The 26,129-nt window shown below is 45.6% G+C and overlaps 1 protein-coding gene across 3 annotated transcripts in view; it reads left to right on the top strand.

The window, feature by feature from the left end:
• The first annotated feature begins 7,592 nt into the window (after positions 1–7,592).
• ARMC9 (armadillo repeat containing 9) overlaps positions 7,593–26,129 on the top strand; it is a 246,026-nt gene continuing 227,489 nt past the window's right edge. The window contains exon 1 of one of the 3 annotated variants that reach the window (XM_073675277.1): positions 7,593–7,846. The gene's annotated coding sequence lies outside the window, so the exon portion shown is untranslated. Of the gene's footprint in view, positions 7,879–26,129 lie in introns of all 3 variants that reach the window. The other 2 variants (XM_073675278.1, XM_073675276.1) reach the window with 2 other exon arrangements.

The raw sequence follows: 26,129 nt of genomic DNA, 5'->3' as shown, positions 1-26,129 counted from the left end.
CCTGATCTTTTCCCGACTTTGCTCAGTGCATGATTTTACTAATTCCCCTCTCCCGCTCTCTGACCACAACCTTCTTTCATTCTCTGTCACCACACTCAGGACATCAATGTAAAAAATCGCTGCACTGCTGAATAATGGTGCTCAAGTAGGGGCCGAACCCTTTTGTATATCAAAATAATCTTGGCACTCAAGTATGTATTAAGGAAGTGAGAATTTAATGCAGTCCATTCATATTACAAACAAAAACGTTTCGGTCATACAGACCTTCATCAGTTAACAGAATGTTTGTAATGCAAATGAATTAATTTGGACAGGCAGCACGTGTTGTGTCATACTCCATTACAGAACTACCTTAACTCATTGGTGGGGTGAGTCTGGTGTCATAACGCGGTGTCCACCGCTTGTTGCATCAATTCCTAGAAATTTATGAAGAATTTGCAGTCATGATTGGATCTAATCTCCTCCCTCTCATGTCCTGACTCTACTCTGAAACATTGTAATGAAACATTGCAAAGTGCCCTGGATGAAGCGGCACCTCCTGCACAACTTGGCACAGACGGCGGCAATTCTGGCACATGCTGCAAAAACATTCTCTCCAACAGTGCTCCAGGTATGCCGAACGTCTGTAGAGAAAATCCAATCTGGCCTAAGATTTCATTCTTTATAAGTTTATGTTTAAAACATACAACTCTGCCCTTCACCTCTTCAAATAAGCTTACTTCAACACCCTCATCACCTCACTATCCAACAATCCTAAATGACTCTTTGACACTTGTCATTCCCTCACAGTCCAAAAGTTGAGGCCTCAACAACCAACCTCAGCGCTGACGATATGGGCAATTATTTCAAAGAATATCCAACAGGAAATTTTCTTTCGTGGTAGCCCCTTCCAAGAGAGCTAATTTGGGTTGAGATACAAATGATCTCCAGATCTTCCATTATTTGTTCAAATTAAATAAAATAAATATGATGCATTGGAGAGAAGAAAATAACACACAGCCAGTGTCTGAGTGTATAATTCCTGTCTGCCTTCAGATCCCAAGCAACAAGTATTTTATATCACCCCCATAAGAAAGGGGAATGGCTACATACATTACCTAACAAAGAAAGTATTTTAATTGGAAATAACAGTCGCAAATTATGGATTCTCCAGAAGTCCTTGAAGCTGGCTCTGTCCAGTTTCCTTCTGTAACAAAGAAAACTTAGCACAAAGACACCTCTAGCACAAAGACAATGCCCCGTGTTATTGCTTTTATGAATAACACTTATAAAGCTAATACTAAAATACTAAATTATCAAAGATATACAGTGGGGAGGGAAAGTATTCAGACCCCTTTAAATTTTTCACTCTGTTTCATTGCAGCCATTTGGTAAATTCTAAAAAGTTCATTTTTTTTTCTCATTGAAGTACACTCTGCGCCCCATCTTGACTGAAAAAAAACAGAAATGCAAAAATGTTTGCAAATTTATTAAAAAAGAAAAACTAAAATATCACATGGTCATAAGTATTCAGACCCTTTGCTCATATTTAAGTCACATGCTGTCCATTTCCTTGTGATCCTCCTTGAGATGGTTCTACTCCTTCATTGGAGTCCAGCTGTGTTTAATTAAACTGATAGGACTTGATTTGGAAAGGCACACATCTGTCTATATAAGAGCTCACAGCTCACAGTGCATGTCAGACCAAATGAGAATCAGGAGCTCAAAGGAACTGCCCAAGGAGCTCAGAGACAGAACTGTGGCAAGGCACAGATCTGGACAAGGTTACAAAAGAATTTCTGCATTACTCAAGGTTCCTCAGAGCACAGTGGCCTCCATAATCCTTAAATGGAAGAAGTTTGGGACCACCAGAAGTCTTACTAGACCAGGCCGTCCAGCCAAACTGAGCAATCGTGGGAGAAGAGCCTCGGTGAGAGAGGTAAAGAAGAACCCCAATATCACTGTGGCTGAGCTCCAGAGATGCAGTAGGGAGATGGGAGAAAGTTCCACATAGTCAACTATCACTGCAGCCCTCCACCAGCCGGGCCTTTATGGCAGAGTGGCCCGACGGAAGCCTTTCCTCAGTGCAAGACATATGAAAGCCCGCATAGAGTTTGCTCAAAAACACATGAAGGACTCCCAGACTATGAGAAATAAGATTCTTTGGTCTGATGAGACGAAGATAGAACTTTTTGGTGATAATTTTAAGCGGTATGTGGGGAGAAAACCAGGCACTGCTCATCACCTGGCCAATACAATCCTAAAAGTGAAACCTTGTGGTGGCAGCATCATGCTATGGGTGTGTTTTTCAGCTGCAGGGACAGGACGACAGGTTGCAATTGAAGGAAACATGAATGTGGCCAAGTACAGAGATATCCTGGATGAAAACCTCTTCCAGAGTGCTCTGGACCTCAGACTTGGCCGAAGGTTCACCTTCCAACAAGACAATGACCCTAAGCACACAGCTAAAATAGCAATGGAGTGGCTTCAGAACAACTCTGTGACCATTCTTGACTGGCCCAGCCAAAGCTCTGACCTAAACCCAATTGAACATCTCTGGAGAGACCTGAAAATGGCTGTCCGCCAACGTTCACCATCCAACCTGACGGAACTGGAGAGGATCTGCAAGGAAGAATGGCAGAGGATCCCCAAATCCAGGTGTGAAAAACTTGTTGCATCATTCCCAAGAAGACTCATGGCTGTACCAGCTCAAAAGGGTGCTTTTACTCAATACTGAGCAAAGGGTCTGAATACTTATGACCATGTGATATTTCAGTTTTTCTTTTTTAATAAATTTGCAAAAATTTCTGCATTTCTGTTTTTTTTTCAGTCAAGATGGGGTGCATAGTGTACTTTAATGAGAAAAAAATTAACTTTTTAGAATTTACCAAATGGCTGCAATGAAACAAAGAGTGAAAAATTTAAAGGGGTCTGAATACTTTCCATACCCACTGTATAGGTAAATTTAATTGTCTAAATAATAATCAAAGCAAAGTATAAATATTTACCATAACAATCCCATAATATCATGCTTTCTCTTCCCTCCTACACTTCATCTAGCTCACTTTCTGTCGTTGAACCTGTCACGGAAGGAGAAATTACCAAGCTCCTTGCATCTTCTCGCCTTACCACCTGCACCAGTGACCCTATTCCCTCACATCTCCTTCAGGCCCTCTCCCCGCCTGTCGCGACTGAATGAAATGAAAGAGGAAGTTACCATTTTTAGGCATGTAGATCAGGAGAGGAGACTTTCAGTCATTACATATCACACTGGTAATGGTTCCTTTCATGTAAAATTGGCTCTGAAGGCAGATTCTGAGTGAGATCTGTGTCTGGCCCATAGATCTTAACAGCTCATTTACATATAAAAAAAATGTGTATTTATTGTGCATAGAACAGTGGATTGCGGATATCAAGGTATCATTTTATTCAAATTTCTATAACCTGCATTCTCCTGCAGGCGGGTTAGGGGGGCTGATCCTACTGACTCCCTTTAAAAATTTGCTGGACCAAGGACTGGAAAGGGAGCAGGTGGCTCCTTAGGGAACCACTGAGGAAGGAAGGTGAGTGCACAATTTATAGTTAGCACTTTTGTAGCAACTGCAGCTTTGAGTTCAAATCTGATCAAGGGTGTTTGTACTGTTGGGTCTAGAAATATTCGGACACTAATAGAGGTTTGATAATTTAACATATTTACACCACCAAAATGGATTTAAAACAATTTCAACAAGATGTGATTGAAATGTAGACTTTTAATTCAAGGGGATCTACAAAAAATATTGCATTATCCTTTTGGGAAATACAGCTCTTTTTTAGTCTTACCATTTTCACAGATGCAAAAGTCATTTATTTAGAAATATAAGCGTTCTTTTTATGCTCTGGATATAAATACTATTACTGCAATAACTGCTTGAGGTAAAGAACCCATCCAAGAGTTGCTTTTCCAAGGCTTTACTGCAGCCAACTCCATTTGCTGCCAGTCTGAGCTGATGTACCAAAGAATTTTTACCTCGCTTTACCATAGCAAGCTATTGGGTTGCTTTTGCAGTATATTTTGGTCATTATCCGTCTTTATAATCAGTTTTGCAGAATTGTACTGAATCTGAGTGGAATCTATAGCTCTGTACCCATGAGAAACAATCCTGCTATTTCTATCTAAAGTCACATCTGTAAACAAACACCATTGACTGAGATCCATAAGCAGTCATAGATGCCCATGCCATATTACTGCCAGTACCCCAATTGACAAATGATGGAATATTCTTCGGGTCATCATCCCTTTCTTTCCTTCCTTTTACTGTTCTCTTTCCATCATTCTGGTGCCTGTCATCTTATTCATGCTACCCAAACCACAGGCAGCAAAAATCAGAGCCTGGCTTGTGCGATTGCAGTCAGGCATATTTTTCTCTGAAACACTAGGGAATTTCTGAGAACAAACAGAAGATTTGGTCGACTTCTCCCAGCACCGCTTGTGTGTACTTTGAGAGAGACCTATCACCCGGAGAAGACCTGGAAATTTTTTTCCCAGCGTTTCAGAATTTTTTTTACCTGGCTGGCAATGACGCAGCCAGGCTCTGATTCCTCCTGCCCGTGGTTTAGAATGACGGGTTTCATTTACCCATAGAATGGCATTTCAGATCTGGCAGGATTTTTCCAATGTTTCCTAGCAAATTCTAATCTGGCTTTTATGTTCATTTCTGTTACAAGTGGTTTGCACCTTGAAATTTACATATACAGTGAGAAAAATAAGTATTTGATACACTGCCGATTTTGCAAGTTTTCCCGCCTACAAAGAATGGAGAGGCCTGTAATTTTTATCGCAGGTACACTTCAACTGTGAGAGACAGTATCTAAGAATAAAAAAAAAAAGAAAATCACATTGTATGATACAGTAGAAAAACAGAACTTAATATTTGGTCCAGAAACCTTTGTTTGCAATTACAGAGGTCAGACATTTCCTGTGGTTCTTGACCAAGTTTGCACACACTGCAGTGAGGATTTTGGCCTCCTCCTGCATACAGATCTTCTGCCGATCTTTCAGGTTTTGGGACTGTTGCTGGGGAACATTGAGTTTCAGCTTCCTCCAAAGATTTTCTATTGGGTTCAGGTCTGGAGACGGGCTAAGCCATTCCAGGACCATGAAATGCTTCTTAAGGAGACACTCCTTGGTTGCCCTGGCTGTGTATTTTGGGTCATTGTCATGCTGGAAGACCCATCCACGTCCCATAACCAATGCTCTCATTGAGGGAAGTAAGTTGTTGGCCAAAATCTCACGATACATGACTCCATCCATCCTACCTTCAATACGGTGCAGTCGTCCTGTCCCCTTTGCAGAAAAGCACCTCTAAAGTTTGATGTTTCCCCCATCATGCTTCACTGTTGGAATGGTGTTCTTGGGGTTGTACTCAACCTTCTTCCAAACATGGCGAGTGGAGTTGATACCAAAAAGTTCTATTTTGGCCTCATCTGACCACATAACCTTCTCCCATGCCTCCTCTAGATCATCCAGTTGGTCATTGGTGAACTTCAAAGGGGCCTGGACATGTGCTGGTGTGAGCAGGGAGACCTTGCGTGCAGGATTTTAATCCATGACGGCGTAGCGTGTTACTAATGGTAATGTTTGAGACTGTGGTCCAAGCTCTCTTCAGGTGATTGACCAGGTCCTCCCGTGTAGTTCTGGACTGATTCCTGACCTTTCTCAGAATCATCCTTACCCCACAAGGCAAGATCTTGCATGGAGCCCCAGACCGAGAAAGATTGACAGTTATCTTGTGTTTCTTCCATTTTCTAATAATTGTGCCAACAGTTGCTGCCTTCTCACAAAGCTGCTTGCCTATTGTCCTGTAGACCATCCCAGCCTTGTGCAGGTCTATAATTTTGTCCCTGGTGTCCTTAGACAGCTCTTTGGTCTTGGCCATAGTGGAGAGGTTGGAGTGTGATTGTGTGGACAGGTGTCTTTATACAGGTAATAAGTGCAGAGTAGGAGGGCTTCTTAAAGAATAATTAACCCGTCTGAGAGACAGAATTCTTGCTAGTTGGTAGGTGATCAAATACTTATGTCATGCAATATATATAATAAATATATATATAGCAGCAAATGAATAAATGCCTATATTGGTGTACAGTTTTAGTCTGCAGCACTGGTCTTTCAATATAGAGTAGACTACCCAAAGAAAATCCTTTGTTCAATAAGAACACCAGAAGATATACAGGTGCATCTCACTGAATTAGAATATCATCAAAAAGTTAATTTATTTCAGTTCTTCAATACAAAAAGTGAAACTCATATATTATATAGAGTCATTACAGAGTGATCTATTTCAAGTGTTTATTTCTGTTAATGTTTATGGCTTACAGCCAAAGAAAACACAAAAGTCATTATGTCAGTAAATTAGAATACTTTATAACAACAGCTTGAAAAATGTTTTAAAAATCTGAAATGTTGGCCTACTGAAATGTATGTTCAGTAAATGCACTCAATACTTGGTCGGGGCTCCTTTTGCATCAATTACTGCATCAATGCGGCATGGCATGGAGACAATCAGCCTGTGGCACTGCTGAGGTGTTATGGAAGCCCAGGTTGCTTTGATAGCAGCCTTCAGCTCGTCTGCATTGCTAGGTCTGGTATCTCTCATCTTCTTCTTTACAATACCCCATAGATTCTCTATGGGGTTAAGGTCAGGTGAGTTTGCTGGCCAATCAAGCACAGTGATAGTTGTTTTTAAACCAGGTATTGGTACTTTTAAAATTTCCTGGTAGACGGCTGCGCTGATTTTGGTCTTGATAAAACACAGTGGACCTACACCAGCAGATGACATGGCTCCCCAAACCATCACTGATTGTGGAAACTTCACACTAGACCTCAAGCAGCTTGGATTGTGTGCCTCTCCACTCTTCCTCCAGACTCTGGGACCTTGATTTCCAAATGAAAATTGGAACTCTGGGACCTTGTGGCGTGTGTCAATGACTGCCTTCTGGACATCTGTCAAGTCAGCAGTCTTCCCCATGATTGTGGAGTCTACTGAAACAGACTAAGGGACCTTTTTAAACGCTTAGGAAACCTTTGTGGGTGTTTTTAGTTAATTATTCTAATTTACTGAGATAATAACTTTTGTGTTTTCACTGTCTGTAAGCCATACTCATCAACATTAACAGAAATAAACACTCTGTTTGTAATGACTATATAATATATGAGTTTCACTTTTTGGATTGAAGAACTGAAATAAATTAACTTTTTGATGTTACTCTAATTTAGTGAGATGCACCTGTACATGAGATTACTATAGATAGATGTATAAAAATCAATAGATTCCCAGGCGTAGCGGGGAGGGGCCTCATTAGCAGAGAGCTTGTCCCTCCCCGCTGTCAGCCTCTAATTAGCTCCTGCGAACAATGGCGGCAGTCTTTCTGCACGCGGCATATCGTGCATTACTCCTCACAGCAAGTCACCGCGCCTGTACGTGTAGTATACATCTCTCAAGTTTGACCCTAAGTAGCTGCCGTCCGCGGAGTCACGTGACACGCACATTACCGACCGTCACCATAACGACTGGTTGTTTCTTTTTCAACAACACTTTATTGTTCACAGGTGCCGCTGACACATAGTCCATATACTTCATACTGTGTATAAAGCTCCTAGTGACAGACATAGAGCAGGGCTCGGGGTGACTCGTACGAGTATGTACACCGCAGCGCCTGCCTCCTGCACGTAGACCAGCATTGTTTTCTGTCGGGGCTCCTGATTGGCCAGTTATACTCATCTGAGATGTTACACTCGTTTCAATTGGTGTCCGGCACATAAGTGTCTCCTTGGTTACGTGTAACCGTCTCCTGGGCCTGGTGTGGCGGCACAGACTCCCGGATTACGGTCCGTACTACACTCCACACATTGGGCTAGCGGTAAGGTGCTGTTACTGTGACACCACTGTCCTAGACTATATAGTGAGTGCTGCCATGTGCTGTGGGGTAGCTGTGTGCTCCCACTGGGGGTCGTACTGATCATTGTTACAGGCATCACCTCCTGGGCTGTCCAGTGATGTGTATGGGGACCCTCCATGCCCCACATGTCATACACTAATCGCTGTGGAATCCCACAAGCTCCATCATACCAGGTATTATGGCAATATCTTCCAATGTCTGCAGGGCGGCTGCCAGAACCGCCCTGTGCCCATAGTTATATCAGGTGCACAGGATGCATTCACTGTCCTAAGACCCTGGGAATATGCAGGACAGTGGGCTATTGTCAGAGGCACAAGTAGCGATTGGGAGTTGTAGTACCATTTCAAAGGAAGCTTGTCACATGGTTCATTCTCCAGCATGAATGGGAGATCGGCCTCCTCATTACCAACCTGTATGTCTAAGGCCTCATTCACATCAGTGTTTCTGTGCCAAAACCAGGAGAAAAACTATAATTTAAATATTGACGCCTGTTCTGTGTTTTGGAGACAATCCAGGTTTTGGCCTAGACATACTGACGTGTGAATGAAGCCTTACACTGATATTCTGCAATGTGTTAGAATAAAAAACCTAGTTGAGAACGGACCAGGGACAGATGACTAGTCATGGAGGTATGGCCACACCAATGTCTCCCCGCCCACTGTTAGATTGACAGGTCTCGCCCTATATACACACACATACAGAGATGTGACAGTCTAGGGGGAGTCGGCTGGGAGAAGCCATCAGGCACATACCTCTAGTCACCTTGCCCTGACCCGTTCTCACCTCTTTGTCTGAATTTCCACAGCTTCACAGAGTACAATATAGATTTTTGTAATGAGGACATTGAAAGGATCGGCTCAAAATCGGCTATGTAAGTCTACAGGTCTGTGAGAAAATCGAGCTTCACTTGGATGGCATCTGAGTGCTCTCCAATTTTCACGGATTGTCAGAATGAAAAAGTTGGTGAAACTTTTTTTTTTTTTTTTTATCCACGTATAAGAAAAACTGATGACTCCCCTACCACACTCTGATCAAAATAATCTGTCCATTTTTCTCATGTGTGGAAAAATCCTGATGTCAGAATGAGCCCTTAGTCATCAGGACTGGATTCTCTAGCCGTCCTGATCAGTCCTCCAGTAGTCACATTAGGTTCACCAGCTCCGACAGCTCTTATAACCGGCAGGTAATACCCGCCATTTGTTTTTATTTTGCCGGTAAGGAACTTACAAGCAGCTGCTGTGTGTAGCTTCTTACATCGGCCTCTTCTCACAGACCGCTGCAGGGAATGATACAATCCCGTCATTATGGCCGCAGCTGCATGGTCTCCCTGCCAGAAGACATAGAGCTGTATTGTGCCGCTATATGGTGTCTTTTTTATTTGATTGACAAGTACTTGTTTTCTTTAGACTCATGGTCTTTCCAGAACAAATTAATATTGTAACTGGACTGAGCACTGTATAATGGTCACATCAGGTCTATCTTGGTCCCTGGTGTGAACAGTGATTGCTTTCTTCTACAGCTGAGACTGTGGGTTGGAGACCTCTCCTGGCTGCCAACCACAATCCTGCGGAGGACGTGCCGTTCCCCAGCGTACACTGTGCTTCCTTTTATTGTAAATATAGACAAAGTAATTCAGGAACCTGTCATGGCAAAAAGTCAGTGCGACCTTAAAAAAAATATTGATATTAGAAGTCATTTTTAGATGCATTGATTATAAGGCTTGGGCATTGTGGCCGGCTTTACTTTATTTGTAGGTTTAAATGCGTAAAGGACTTAAAAAGGATCTACTACACAAGGAAAATTATTCTTAAGGCTCAGGTTAGTTGAAAATAATAAAAGAAATGATGGTCGGTGTCACGAAAACAACACCCACTCTTGGGTCAGACCTTGCAGCTCTCTGGCGCCCCCTTATCCTGCTGGTCAAACATGGTATTGACAGAGGATAAGCACGGGTGCAGCTGCTCTAATTTATGTCGACTATTGCGGCACGTGATGTGACAGGACGTATATATACCACCAGTTCCTTCCAGGAACGTATATATACCTCCGACCAGCCACCCTCAAACCACAATATCACATAAATACTGGTATACTGCCACCACCGATCGCTTAACAGGTGGATCGGGTACCTGGTAGGTAACGTGAATTAGCGGGTGAGGAACGTGTTTGCTCGACATAGGACAAGAAGAAAGAAACTGGTAAATAATTAATGATTTACTCCCAAAAGGGGGGCAGTGTTTACAACATATATACAAGATATTATAAAGGAGACAATTTACATGTATGCATAAACAGTTATTAAAATAAAAGGGATAAGTAATAGCAAAACCTGCTTCACAAGGTGATGGTCTCAGATTCTGTGGGAGGGACGGCTCCCCGGAAATTAGAGGTGATTCTTCTTACGCCGCGTGATGTGCGTGCGTTCGACGTCCCTGAGAAGAATGACCTGAAAATGGCCGATTTGCTTTTTAGTAAGCAGCCAAAACTCTGGGGAACACCCCTTATTTACCTTACAAGGGGGGCTCGGCTTTGCGAGCCCACCCAGCTGCAGAAGACCTAAAAGATCCTTCAGATTCCATATCTTGGTGTGGGGGGGTCCCACATCCAAGAGGGAGACATCATCTTGACCGTCACCAATATTCATGAAGATAGATATTAAATATGAAACCTCTATGACGCTCAGAAGCTCAGAATCCATTATCTCAGTTCCCGGTCATTCCTCAGTTATGCAAGTTATACTATTGTAATGGGAAAAAGGTAAGCATTCAAAAAACGTGGTTCCGATGTTTCTGTCAGACCTGTGCGTGATTAAAATTGGCATAAAACGTTTGTACAATTAAACAATGGGATTTTTTGGAGGGATTTTCCGGTTTGTTCCAGTGCTTGCCATGGACTGAGGTTTTATGGCGGGTCATAAAAATTCCTGGTTTGGGGAAAAGCAAAAGTGAGTTCTATGTCTTCACTTACAAACAGATAGGGGGTGGGTTTTTTTTTTCTTTTTTAAAACATCTCTCATTTTTTAAAACTCGGGCAAAAATACCTTTTGCCTGACACCTCCCCCTTTTTGACTGCGCTATGGAGGTAGGACCTTCTGGTACTCCTCCAAGCGTATGTCTGGAGGCTCCCCTCGCCGGGACAACCCATCGGCATTGCCATGCTCGCTGCCCCTGCGGTGTTGAACGGTAAAGTCGTACTGCTGGAGGGTGAGGCTCCAGCGTAACAACCTTCCGTTGGCACCTGACATGGTGTGCAGCCAACTCAGGGGGTTGTGGTCAGTCACGACAGTGAAGGGGCGCCCGTACAAGTAAGGCTGTAAGCGGTTGAGGGCCCATACAATGGCCAGGCACTCCTTCTCTATGGTGGAATAGGCCACTTCCCTCGGCAGCAGTTTCCGGCTTAGGTACAACACGGGGTGTTCTTGGTTCCCCGAGTCGACCTGGCTGAGTACAGCACCGAGGCCAAACTCACTGGCGTCGGTCTGTACTAAGAGTGGCCGTGTGCCGTCGACCGCCTTTAGTACAGGAGAGCTGCTCAGGGCAGTCTTCAAAGCCCTAAAGGCCACCTCGCATTCATCCGTCCATTTGACGGAATGGGGTAGGCTCTTCCTGGTGAGGTCTGTCAAGGGCTTCGCAAGGCTACTATAGTCCTGCACAAAGCGTCTATAGTACCCTGCGGTGCCCAAGAAGGACTGCACCTGCTTCTTGGTCCTGGGGGTGGGCCAGGACACGATAGCGTCCACCTTCCCAGGCTCTGGCTTCAGAGTACCCCCACCTACCCGGTGCCCCAGGTAGTGGACCTCGTTCATGCCCATCTGGCACTTTCCCGGCTTGATGGTCAAGCCCGCCTGGTGAATGCGCCCGAGCACCTGCTGCAGATGCTCGAGGTGATCCTCCCAGGTGGGACTGAAGATGGCAATGTCATCCAGGTACGCTACTGCGTACCTCTCCAGTCCCTGGAGCAGGTGGTTGACCATTCGCTGGAACGTGGCAGGGGCATTTTTCATGCCGAAGGGCATGACCGTGGATTCATACAATCCGAAGGGGGTGATAAAGGCGGACTTCTCCTGAGCCCCGGGGCTCAAGGGAATCTGCCAATATCCCCGACTCAAATCCATAATGGAGAGATAGCTCGCGCTGGCTAACCGCTCCAGCAGCTCCTCAATGCGTGGCATTGGTTGTGCGTCAGAGGCGGTGATAGCGTTGAGCCCCCTGTAGTCCACACAGAACCGGGTGGTCCGGTCCTTCTTAGGCACCAGGACTACAGGTGAGGCCCACGCGCTCTTAGACCGCTTAATCACCCCCAACTGCAGCATCTCCTCGACCTCCTGGCGCATGACATGCTGCACCTCGTCGGAGATTCGATAGGCTGTCCGCCGGAGTGGGGCATGATTCCCGGTGTCCACTTCATGGACCGCCACTTCAGTCCTGCCAGGCAGGTTGGTGAACACTGCTTGGAAGGGTTTCAGCACTGCTTGCATCTGAGACCTCTGGTCTGCGGATAGCAAGTCGCTTAGCTCTACATCCTCTAGGGACCCGCTGGCCTTCGCTTGGGCGAGCATGTCCAAGAGGGGGTCATCCTCCCCATCCTCGGGCAGGTTGCAGACCGGTAGGACGCAGGTTCCACGTTCTTGATGAGCCTTCATCATATTAACGTGAAACGCCTTCCGCCTACCCCGCTCGTGGTCAAGGGTGATCACGTAGGTGACCGGGTTGAGCTGTTGGTGAATGACGTACGGGCCTTCCCAGGCCGCCTGAAGCTTGTCCTTTGGTACGGGGACCAGCACCCACACCTTCTGACCCACCTGGTAGGTCCGTTCTCGGGCGTTCTGGTCGTACCAATGCTTCTGGTCAGCCTGGGCTTGCGCCATGTTGTCATGCACCAACTGCGTCAAGGTCTGCATCTTGTCACGGAAGCGCATGACATACTCCACGATGGACACTCCTGGGGAGCTCGGCTCTTCTTCCCAGAATTCCCTTATCAACCCAAGGGGTCCTCGGACACGCCTGCCATACAGGAGCTCAAAGGGGGAGAACCCCGTCGAGGCCTGTGGAACCTCTCTGTAAGCAAATAGCAGGTGTGGGAGGTAACGCTCCCAGTCGCGACCCTGGGTCTCAACCAGCATTTTTAACATCTGTTTGAGGGTACCGTTGAATCGCTCACACAAACCATTGGTCTGTGGGTGATACGCACTCGATACCAGATGCTGCACCTGCATTTTCTTACATAGGGCCTCCATTAAGCGTGACATGAACTGAGTCCCCTGGTCGGTAAGCATCTCCCTGGGAAATCCTACTCGCGAAAAGATGGCCAAGAGGGCGTCCGCCACCTTATCCGCCCTAATTGAGGACAGGGCTACTGCCTCCGGATACCGGGTAGCATAGTCTACCACGGTAAGGATGAATCGTTTTCCAGAGCTGCTGGGTATGGCCAGTGGTCCCACAATGTCCACAGCAATCCTCTGGAAAGGCTCCTCTATCACTGGCAAAGAGATCAGGTGGGCTTTGGGGGCCGGCCCTGACTTTCCCACTCTTTGACACGTGGTACAGGATCGACAGTAGTTCACCACATCTGTCCTCATTTTGGGCCAATAAAAGTGATGAGACAGCCGGGCCTTGGTTTTGCTGACCCCCAAGTGTCCAGCGAGTGGAATTTCATGGGCGATCCGCAACAACTCATCCCTGAATGGGTAGGGGACGACCAGCTGTCTTTCCCTCAGCCACTCCTGTTGGGGTGTACAGGGAACTGTCTCCCGGTACAACCTCCCTTGGTCCCAGAATACCCTCTCCTTATCCGACTCGGAGGTGGGTTTCTCCGCGAGGCTCCTTAACGTCTCCAGGCTATCATCTGAGTGCAGAGCTGCCTGAAACTCCTGGCTGGAGGAAGCCAGAAGTGAGGTTAAGGCCACGTCCTCACTGGGACCCTCTGGGACCGGCTCTGGGTCCATACCTGATCCTGTTATTCCTCTGTCCGAGGAGGGTCCAGAAGGCAGGGCGTTACTTGCATTCTGGGCACTCTGACTGCGGGTAACAGCGGCTATATAGGCCGTCTCCCCGGGGAATAACACCGTCTCATTAGCCTGAGAGGCCATGAGAACTACTTCTCCATCATCCTCCATTACCTCAGGCACAGTGCTACGTATGCGGCAGCTACCATCAGCCAGGTCACCTTCTGTTGTGACACTGGTCACTGGCACAGCACCACCTGCTTCATGGTCCTCGTGCCTCTCCCCATTACCCTTGGCACTGACATTTGCTCCTGCTAGGGGATCCTCAGCAACATCACCCCGCAGAGTGACATGGCTGAGTTCTCCTGCACCTTCCAATACAACAACATCATCATCATCATCATCATCATCATCATCATCATCATCACCATCATCATGTAAAGCATTGACATTCACATTATTAGCATTAACCTTACCAACCGTATCAGATCGGGGAGGGGTGTCAAGGACATAATAAGCAAACATCCTCCCCAAATCAGTTCCCAACAAAACATTTGCAGGTAGGTTTTTGGATACTCCCACTTCCTTCACCCCACTCCCCGCACCCCAATCAATAAAAACCCGGGCCATGGGCAAGGGGCATCGGACGCCCCCAATCCCAGTGACAGTCAGGGTCTTTCCTGGAATAAGCGCTTCAGGGGACACCAGTTCGGGTCGGATGAGGGTTCGTTCGGCCCCGGTGTCCTTGAGGCCTACAGTGAGAGTGTCCCCCACCCTGACAGACTGAAAGTTTTCACAGGCCCTCCCAACCGGCCCACCCACCAAAAGAACTGAAGCATTAGGCCCTGGGGCCTTGGATGGGGGGTTCTTCCTCTGCTTCTCTGGGCAAGTGGCGCTGAGATGACCAGTCTGGTTGCAGGAATAACACCTGCGGGCATCGGATGCAGGCAGGGCCTTGGCAACGGGAAAAAGGCCTCCGGAAGGTCGGCTGGCAGGGGCAGGGATGGTGGTTGATGGCTTACCCCCTTTCCAGCTGGCGACGACCGGCTTCCGCACCTCTGGTCTCCGGTTGGCCTCGTAGGTGTCTGCGATCTGCGCTGCTTTATTGGCATCAGGTGGCTCCCGATCCATCACGAACTGCCGTACCTCAGTCGGACACAGATGCAGGAACTGGTCTTTCACCATCAGGTCCTTTAGCTGCTCAAAGGTGGTCGCTGACAGTCCTTGGATCCACTGCTCAAAGTTGATTCTGAGCCCGTCTACCACATCACGGTAGGTGTCCTGTGGTCCACGTTGGAGGGTTCTGAATTTTTTCCGGTAAACCTCCGGAGTCAGCTGGTACTTTTTTATCAGGGCCTGCTTGACGGCCTCATAGTCTCCATCCTGCTCTCGAGGGAGGGAAGCAAACACCTCCAAAGCTTTTCCTCTGAGCCCTGGAGTCAAATATCTTGCCCATTGGTCCATGGGCAGCTGATACTGCCTGCAGGCCTTTTCAAAGCCTCGCAGAAATGTGTCCAAGTCCCCATCCTTTTCCATCACAGGGAAGTGCTCAGGACGAGGTTTAAAGCAGCTGGCACTGTTGGACTCACGGGTCTGCGTAGAGGGCGACTCCTTCTGAATCCGGGCTAGCTCCAGCTGGTGTTGTCGGTCAGCTTGTCGCTCAGCAGTCTCTCGGTCAGCTTGTCGCTCAGCAGCCTCTCGGTCAGCTTGGGCTTGTCGCTCCGCAGCCTCTCGGTCAGCTTGGGCTTGTCGCTCAGCCCGCTCCTGGAATTTCAGGATCAGCTCCAGTCGTCCATCATGATTGTCTGTGGCGAGCTCCTCCAAGGCCATCTGCAGGTGGGGGTCCACACTACCCTGGTTGCGGGTATGGCTGGCAATCACTGGTTGGACCCCGGCAGCAGCGCCATCCGGGCCTTGGCTGGCCGCCCCCTCATCAGGGCTCTGCTGTCGGACGGGCTCTGCAGCACCTTGTAACAGTTCAGAAATCATTTGTTCTTTGCTTTTGCCGTGGGGGTCAATGCCTTTGATTATACATATTCCAGTAAGAGTGTCCTTTTTCTGCTGGTGATACCAGGACTCCCCAACTACGACCATGATCACCAAAATAAAAATAGAAAAGAAAAAGCGAAGAAGGGTAGGGGTAACTGCTACACATACAGTATTGTCTCAGATCTAATAAACACTGAGTTCGATCTTCAAAACTTTTGTGCAAGTTTTTAGTGAGAGGAATGATTGCTCAAACCAGATCACTAATGTCCTATGATCCCACCGCTGGCCACCAATTTGTCACGAAAACAACACCCACTCTTGGGTCAGACCTTGCAGCTCTCTGGCGCCCCCTTATCCTGCTGGTCAAACACGGTATTGACAGAGGATAAGCACGGGTGCAGCTGCTCTAATTTATGTCGACTATTGCGGCACGTGATGTGACAGGACGTATATATACCACCAGTTCCTTCCAGGAACGTATATATACCTCCGACCAGCCACCCTCAAACCACAATATCACATAAATACTGGTATACTGCCACCACCGATCGCTTAACAGGTGGATCGGGTACCTGGTAGGTAACGTGAATTAGCGGGTGAGGAACGTGTTTGCTCGACATAGGACAAGAAGAAAGAAACTGGTAAATAATTAATGATTTACTCCCAAAAGGGGGGCAGTGTTTACAACATATATACAAGATATTATAAAGGAGACAATTTACATGTATGCATAAACAGTTATTAAAATAAAAGGGATAAGTAATAGCAAAACCTGCTTCACAAGGTGATGGTCTCAGATTCTGTGGGGGGGACGGCTCCCCAGAAATTAGAGGTGATTCTTCTTACGCCGCGTGATGTGCGTGCGTTCGACGTCCCTGAGAAGAATGACCTGAAAATGGCCGATTTGCTTTTTAGTAAGCAGCCAAAACTCTGGGGAACACCCCTTATTTACCTTACAAGGGGGGCCCGGCTTTGCGAGCCCACCCAGCTGCAGAAGACCTAAAAGATCCTTCAGATTCCATATCTTGGTGTGGGGGGGTCCCACATCCAAGAGGGAGACATCATCTTGACCGTCACCAATATTCATGAAGATAGATATTAAATATGAAACCTCTATGACGCTCAGAAGCTCAGAATCCATTATCTCAGTTCCCGGTCATTCCTCAGTTATGCAAGTTATACTATTGTAATGGGAAAAAGGTAAGCATTCAAAAAACGTGGTTCCGATGTTTCTGTCAGACCTGTGCGTGATTAAAATTGGCATAAAACGTTTGTACAATTAAACAATGGGATTTTTTGGAGGGATTTTCCGGTTTGTTCCAGTGCTTGCCATGGACTGAGGTTTTATGGCGGGTCATAAAAATTCCTGGTTTGGGGAAAAGCAAAAGTGAGTTCTATGTCTTCACTTACAAACAGATAGGGGGTGGGTTTTTTTTTTCTTTTTTAAAACATCTCTCATTTTTTAAAACTCGGGCAAAAATACCTTTTGCCTGACAGTCGGCCTCATTGCTTCCCTGCAGGTCCCTCCTGATCTGTGCTTCCTGGCCCCGTGCATCACACATCGGAAATGCCAGGTGAGCCAGTCAGGAGTGGAAGCCAAAACGAGGAGTGAGTAATAAATACAGAATTGGTGACTTGTTTCTATTATACCTTTTCTCTGATTGTTCCTCACCTGGTTTTGTCTTTCACTCCTGAGAAAAAATACTAACCAAATACTGATAGTGGGGCCGTGGCCTTTAAAAGGAAATGTCAGCTTGACTTCACCCCCAAAACTGTTTATAAATGCATATAGCTCTTTCAAACACAAGTCCACCCTTACCTATAGCAAGTCAGTGTGTTCCTCCATTAGTAAGAAATCCCTGTTTGAATCAATATTTAAATTAGGCTGAAGAGCTTTAGGCGTGACAAAGCTCTTCCCAAGTCTCTGTCTCTCCAGCTCTGTTTCCTGCTCAGTGCAGTCTTAGGCTATGTGCCCACGATGCAGAAATGAAGCAGAAAATTTCTGCAGCGTTTCTGCATGGTCTTGGCAGTCAAAAATGCTTGCGGATTTTACATGCGTTTTTGACGCGTTTTTGCAGTGTTTTTACATGCATTGTGACCTCAAATCCGCATGCAGAAACGCACAAATAATGGACATGCTGCGAATTTTTCCGCAAGGAAAATCCGCTGCGGAAAAATCCGCAACATGGGCACAGAACATGCAGATTTTCATTGGGGACCACGAGGCACGGATTACCAAGCGTTTTTAAAGCGTTTCTGCTGCAGAAATTCCGCATCAAAAACGCTTGAAAAACGCATAGTGGGCGCACTGCCTTATCTGCTTAACTGGCAGATCCATTGCTTGAAGTCACACAGCAAAGTGTCTGCCACTCATGCAAGGGAAGGCAATGCTAGGTGAAGGATAGAGTTGGAGAGACAGAGGCTTTGTCACACCTAAAGCTCTTTAGCCTTTTTTACTTATCGATTCAAAGGGCTTGCCCATACAAGAGAATCGGACCGATTATGCAAATGACACTCTGATCAGAGTTTGATTAGTGTCAGCATAGTGCGAACCGATTCTCTCAGATGAGATAGTCGGAGCACACTAAGGAGAAGATGGAGATCAAAATGTCTCCATCTTCTCCATTGTATCAGTGTGCCGAAATTGCAGTCCGATGATTTCCGCAGAGTGAGATCCAAATATCGGGTCAAACTGGGGCATGCAGTGATTTTTCTTTATTTTATTTTTTTCCCTTAGATAAACACTGTTCACGGAAAAATCTGACACGAGCACGGCCCTAAAGACTAACATTAGTCCAGGTCCAATCCGATGTTTTGTCGAATCGTACTCTGATTGATAATATCACTGTCTGCACCTACCTAAACGGGGATTTCTCAGAAACGGAGAAACGGACTGACTAGCTAAAAGTAGAATGGTAGAGTTGGAGGGGACCTCCTGCTCAAAGCAGGCTTCACTAAATCATCTCAGACAGATATCTGTACAGCCTCTGTTTGAAGACGTCCATTGAAGGAGAACTCGCCACCTCTCTTGGCAGCCTGTTCCACTCATTGATCACCCTAACTGTCAAAAAGTTTTTTCTAATATCTAATCTGTGTCTCCTCCCATTCAGTTTCATCCCATTGCTTCTAGTCTTTCCTTGTGCAAATGAGAATAAAGATGATCCTTCTACAATGTGACAGCCCTTGAGATATTTGTAGACAGCTATTAAGTCTCCTCTCAGTCTTCTTTTTTCAAGCTAAACATTCCCACATCCTGTAACCGTTCCTCATAGGACATGGTTTGCAGACCGGTCACCATTCTGGTCGCTCTTCTCTGAACTTGCTCCAGTTTGTCGATGTCTTTTTTTAAAATGTGGAGCCCAAAACTGGACGCAGTATTCCAGATGAGGTCTGACCAAAGAGGAGTAAAGTGCGATAATGACTTCACATGATCTAGACTGTATGCTTCTGTTAATACATCGCAGAATTGTATTTGCCTTTTTTTGCTGCTGCATCACACTGTTGACTCTTGTTCAGTCTATGATCTGTTAGTATACCTAAGTACTGGTGGAGTTGCCTATGAAATAACTACATGCACATCCAAACAGTTTGGGGGTGAAATCCTGCTAACAGATTCCCTTTCAGGTAGCATGTAGTCTAGAGCTGATGGTGAATTCTGATATTTTACTGGGAATAGACAGTTGGTCACATTTGGGCTAAAGTTTCAATATGAGGGAGTTTTTCAAAGGTTGTGCACCAGAATCATGGTAGAAACATTATCAAAATGTGACCTGTGCCTCAATTTATGCCGCTTGCACCAGTTTTCTTTATAAAAAAAAAAAGTGGTGGATCTCAATGGGAGGAGGGGCAGGTCGACTGTGACCGCCAGATTTACTAAACTCTGCAGAAATTGACTTAAAATATGGCGGAAATGTTTGCCAGCTCATAGCTCGTGTAGTATGAAGTTAATCATGCATGGATGGTCCAAAATGTGCCAAATGTATTATACGTGTACGCTGCTTAAAGGGAACCTGTTATAATGTAGTGGTACAGAGCATGAGCCGGAGACGCCCATCGGACCGCACAGCTCTCACTATCAGATTGCGGGGGACAACTTCAATTAATTTTTTTTTTTTTTAGTTACCAGGGTCAATAGCAGGGTCCTAGAGAAGATATAGGAGTTCTATAACATGGTTCCGCTGTTTACATGTACCTTTAATACATTTGTCACAGCTTATTCCAGCGAGCTTTTGTTTAGCACTGGCATATAAAACATTGCACTGGCAGATACCGACTTCACTCCCTGTGGTATTCTATAGCCCAAGCATTGCATCTCTATTATGCCTGTAAATATAGTCAAAGTCGTGACTAGGGCTGGATGCAGCTCATGGGCGATGCTTTGATGGTGCTGAAAATTGATCTTGCACTGATGAGTCGCAAAGACCTGGGGGCCTGAAACATGAATTTCTTGGTTTTATGAAAAAACCTTAAAGGAAAAAAGCCCACATGAATATCGCTCACAGAAAAATGCCCACATGGAATATTACCGCCATATAAAATTACTCACACTGAAACAAGCCCACATGAAATCTGTGTGATTGAAAGGTCCTGGTGGGACAGTGTTATTGTTGCAGCATGTACTCCGCTGTGTGTACAGATCTCTGTGATAAGTGAACAGTCAGATCCAACTTGAAGAAGGTGGAGGGCACCCCCGAAACGCCACAAATGTGTGTGGGCGTCCTGTTCCTCCCTACAGTTCCTCGGCATGCGGGAGTTTCTCCTGTGGATCTACAGCATTGTCCGTTTATGGTAGCAGTGTGCACCGAAAGTGAACTACTTCATTGTATTGTTCCTTGATGGACTGTATTTTTTGCCGTTTTATGGAAAAAAATATTTATATTAGAAGAATACATTTGTCGGGTGCGTCAATTTATACGGGATTTTAGAAAGTGTGAAACCACTCTGACACATCAAATTGGATTTGCTGTGTTGGTTGCTGGTTCTTTACCCCCTTCACGACTTTTAACATAGAACTACCACTGGCGACTCTCTGGAGACACTGACAGTTTTTAACTACCAAGCAAGGGTGTGTCAATTAGCAGCAGAAGACGTAGGTTGCTGCTGGGTCCTAACGGAAGAATATTATCACTACACTACAGAGATGACAGGATCAAGAAGACATCTGCAATGCCAAGCGTAGTGACCTTCTACAGCCGGACCCAGCGCCACTGACTGTCACACAAATCGGAGGTGTAACTACTAGACTTGATGAGATGGAATTTCAGAGCCTGTATTGCAACTTCATAGGTAATGCAGGGATATAATGAAACAACATCACATCTTACCCAAGTGTCATCTGAACACCAAGAAATTTGGGAAAGTTGATTAAGCACATCTTGTGAATCCTTCAAAAAACCCACAGACCTTTGTACAAGTGGTTGTAGTAAAGTGTCCAGCCAATCCCCCAGATGTTTTGTAACTGAGTTGATGCAATCAAGTTGAAAGCTATCAAAAAATGTTATGTTCCCTAAAATAGTACCAATAAAAACGTCAACTCGTTCCGCCAAAAAAAAAGCCATCATATGACTCTGTTGGCAGAAACATAGAAAAATTATAGCTCTCAAAATATGTCCATGCAAAAACTTTTTTTTGCAATAAAAAGCGTTTTTTAGTGTGTGACAGCAGACAAATATAAAAAAATAGTAGAAATTTGGTATCGCTGTAATCACACCGACTTAAAGAATAAAGTTGTTTAATCACTTATACCACACGGGGAATGGCGTAAAAAATAAAACTAATTCTTCACCTGCTGTTGATTTGTTTAGTCTGCCTCCCAACGATCGCAGTAAGACTCGGCTCACGTTTAACCTGCGCGCTGTGCTGAGCGCCTACAGCGGGGTTTCCATATAAATCTCTGAAATACGTGATTCAGACGGAACCCCCAGCTGAAGATTCCCTATAATGAGGCAGATGGAGGCACTGTGGACTATGTCTTTCCTATGATCTGGCAGTGTCCGTGTTTTTAGGCTTGCATAAAAGTGCGGTTGACCACAGTTTTGTGCTCCTCTGAAAATAAGGATAACGCTGAGCAGAGGCCAGACGAAGTCCAGAGTAACTCTACTGCCTCATTATAGTAAATGGATTCCTCGGGGGTTTCATCTGAATCAGATTTAGATGGAAACCCCGATGTAAGTGCTCAGTGTAGAGCGCAGGATAAATGTGATCTAAAATGTTCCCAACAAAAGCTTCAACTCACAAAAAAAAACCCCACTCAAGTCCATCATCTGTGAACGGGAATATAGTGAGCTGCTTCCAAGTTACTGGTAGCACAATGGCTCTGGAAAAGCGCTATGGCTCCTCGCCCCCCCTCCCCCAAAAACAAATCCAGTGAATTATGCACTCCCAAATCCTAATGCCACCCCTCCCTTCTGAGTCCCACATTGTGGGTAAGCCATGTTTAGATGCCAAAATGCCAAATGTTTGGCATTTATGTGGCGATGAGAGCCGCCTAATTTACGGGTGCAAGTCTCCAGAAGCACGAGCTGAGCACAATGTATGGGCACTAGAAAGTACTATGCACTACAATGGCAGATTTGCAATTTTCACTCAGCAACATCCACTGCTGCTTGTTTCTGGAAAACACATATGGAGTCAAAATCATCACTACACCTGTAGATAAATTCACAGAGGGGTGTAATTTCCAAAATGGGGACACCTGAGGGGGGGGGGGGGGTCTGCTCTTCTGGCACTTAGCGCTCCTTTCCTTCCGAGTTTGTGGCTAAGCAGTACTGTACAGCCACATATGGGGTATTTCCACTTTTAGCAGAAATTGTGTGACAAATTTTGTTGCTAGTTTTACTCATTTTCCCATGTGAACATGTAAAATCTGGGGCTAAAACAATTTTTTTTTGTGTGTAATCATTTTTTCTTTACTGACAATGGTATAAAATCCTGTGACACACCCGTACTGTTAATATGATCACTGCAATCATAGGTGAATTCATTGTGAAGTGTAGTTTGTAAAATGGGGTCACTTATAGGGGGTTCTGCTGTTCTGGCACCTCAGGGGCTCTCACAGTGAGACATGACCACCTCAAACCATTTCAGCAAAATCTGAACTGCAATATGGCGCTCCTTCCATTCTGAGCTTTCCACTGTGCCTCAAAAGTTGTTTTTGGCCACATATGGGGTAGACTCGTAATCAGGAGAAATTGCATAACAAACTGTGTGGTTGTTTTCTCCTATTTTTTGAAAATTATAAACTTGGGGCCAAAGCAACATTTTAGTGGAAAAAAAATTAATTTTCCATTGTCTCAGCCCAATTCTGTAAATCGCCTGAGGGTTAAAGATGATCCCTAGACCCCTAGATGATTTACTCAAGAGGTGTAGTTTCCAAAATGGGGTCACATGTGGGGGTTTCTGCTGTTTTGGAATGCCAGGGGCTCTTGAAATGTGATATGGTATCCGCAATCTATTCGAGCCAAAATTGCGCTCCAGAATTCAATTGTCGCTTCTTTCCTTCCGAGCTCTGACACTTGCCCAAACAGTAGTTTTCAACCACACATGGGATATCGGCGTACTGAGGAGAAATTGCACAACAAATTGCATGGTCCATTTGCTCCTGTTACCCTTGTGAAAATGAATAATTTGGGGCTAAAGCAACATTTTTGTGGGAATAATGTAATTTTTTTATTTTCATTCTCAATGTTCTAAAATTCTGTGAAGCACTTCTGGGTTCAAGGTGCTCACCACACATCTAGATAAGTTCCTTGAGGGGTGTAGTTTCCAAAATGGGGTCACTAGTGGGGGTTTGCCACTGTTTAGGCACATCAGGGGCTCTGCAAACATGACATGGCGTCGCTAATTGTTCCAGCCAATTTTGCGCTGCAAAAGTCAATTGGCGCTCCTTCCCTACCGAGCCCTGCCATGTGCCCAAACAGTAGTTTTCCATCACATATGGGGTATCTGCGTACTCAGGAGACAGTGCACAACAAATTTTATGGTCCATTTTCTCCTTTTACCCTTTTGAAAATACAAAATTTGGGGCCGAAAAAGTAAATTTTTCATTTTTTCCTTCCACATTGCTTTTATTTCTTTGACGCCCCTAAAGGGTTAATAAATAAATGCATAAATAATGCTGATGTAAAGTAGACATGTGGTAAATGTTATTTATTAACTGTTTTGTGTGATATAACTCTCTGGTTTAAGGGCATGAAAATTCAGTTTGAAAATTTTCACATTTTTGATGTTTTCATAAATAAATGCAAATCATATCTACCAAAATTTAACACTAATATGAAGTTTAACATGTCACGAAAAAACAGTTTAAAGGCTCTTTCACACGTCAGTGTGTCCAGTATGTGTGGTGACAGTTTCCACACGTACTGGAGACACTGACACACGCAGATCTATGGGTCTGCACACATGTCAGTGTGTTTCCACGGACGGTGTGTCCGTATGTTCCACACGTAGACATATCCGTTTTTTACACACTGCACAGTCCACAAAATGTCCCACTCTGAACACACACAGATGACATCCGTGTGTCATCAGTGAGACACATACCAGCACTTGGGAATCAGTGTACAGGAAGCGAATGTTCCCAAGCGCCGGGTGCTGAACGCTGCCCTCATTATTGTCCCTTGCTCACGCTGTGATCAGCACGAGCAAGGAACAATGTTGGGAGTAGTAGTCTGCTCCCGCAGTGTCCATGTGTAAAAATAAGAATAAAATAATAAAATCCTTATACTCGCCTGTCCGGAGATGTCCCCTGCTGTAATCCTCTGACCGCTCACGCCAGGGAGAATGAGCTGCTCCAGCGAGCGGGGCCCTGCATTGAGCAGAGCTCATTGAGTGACAGGACACCACACCTGAGCTCAGCGCCGTTCCGGGGCTCACTCGCTGGAGGGAGTCTTTCTTCCCTGCTCCTCAGGCGTCAGCGGTCAGAGGATTACAGCAGGGGACATCTCCGGACAGGTGAGTGTAAGGATTTTATTATTTTTATACACGGACACTGCGGGAGCAGACTACTGCTCCCAACATTGTCCCTTGCTAGTGCTGATTGCAGCGCCGGCAAGGAACCATGATGAGGGCAGCGTTCAGCACCCTGCGCTTGGAAACAGCACTAACCGTACCACTGATTTCCAGGCGCCGGTACGTGTGCTCGTGATGCGGCACATGGGCGGCATACGGTTGCCACTCGTGTGCCACACACGGAAACGGACATCTCCGGTACGGGTTTTTCCGGTGCCAGAAAAATCAGGACGTGTGAAACCGGCCTAAGAAGCACTGGGATACGATTAAAAGCGTTCCAGAGTTATTACCTCATAAAGTGACACTGGTCAGACTTGAAAAAAATTGGCTTGGTCAGGAAGGTGAAAACAGGCTTGGGGTGAAAGGGTTAAATGAACAGTCAGATCCAACATCAGAATTGTGTAATAATTGACTTTCCAAGGGGCAGATAATAGTGATTTCTTTCACCCTCTCAAAGCCCTTTCTGCCTCTTCACATCTCTGCCCTCTGCAGATCTCATGGAAGGGTAAGGCCTCTGTATGTGGCACCTTAATTGGTTTTGTAGTGGGGCACTATCTGCCATTGATTAGCATTGTTGTGGGGCAGTGGAGCACTATCTGGCATCATGGCGGAACATTGGCTCACGTTTTAGTGGGCCCCAGCTGTACAGTATCTATGCCATGCCAGTGCACACCATAATGCTAGCCAGCCACAGTGCCAAATAAAGAACCCACACATGGCACTAATACAGTAACACATGGTGGCTCAGTGGTTAGCTCTGTTGCTTTGCAGCGCTGGGGTCCTGGGTTCAAATCTCACAAAATGTTCTCCCCGTGTTTGCGTGGGTTTCCTCCCACTCTCCAAAGACATAATGATAGGGAATCTAGATTGTGAGCCCCAATGGGGACTGTGCCGATAATGTCTGTAAAGCGCTGTGAAATATGATGGCGCTATAGAAGCCAAGAATATTAAAGGGGTTGTACACTATTACTTAAAATATTCCAAAGCTTTTTTTTGATGAAAAGTACCGTATATTCCGGCGTATAAGACGACTTTTGAAGACTGAAAAATCTTCTGTCTAGTCTGGGGTCGTCTTTTACGCCGGTAATGCTTTTGAACTTTCAGAAATTGACATGCGGGGATACTCTGGGGGTGTTAATAAGCTGCCGTGGCCGTATCCCTGCCATGTCGGAGTTAATATAAGGTGGAGGGAGTTAAAATACGGCGGCGGTAGGTCCAGACAGTCAGCGCTTCTGTGCTGAAACTGACACATCGCTGCGTATTCCCA

Source organism: Phyllobates terribilis, unplaced genomic scaffold (assembly GCF_046119375.1).
Source record: "Phyllobates terribilis strain yellow unplaced genomic scaffold, ASM4611937v1 Scaffold_3__8_contigs__length_932513732, whole genome shotgun sequence".
Classification (NCBI taxonomy): Eukaryota; Metazoa; Chordata; class Amphibia; order Anura; family Dendrobatidae; genus Phyllobates; species Phyllobates terribilis.
This window is presented reverse-complemented; position numbering and strand designations above follow the sequence as displayed.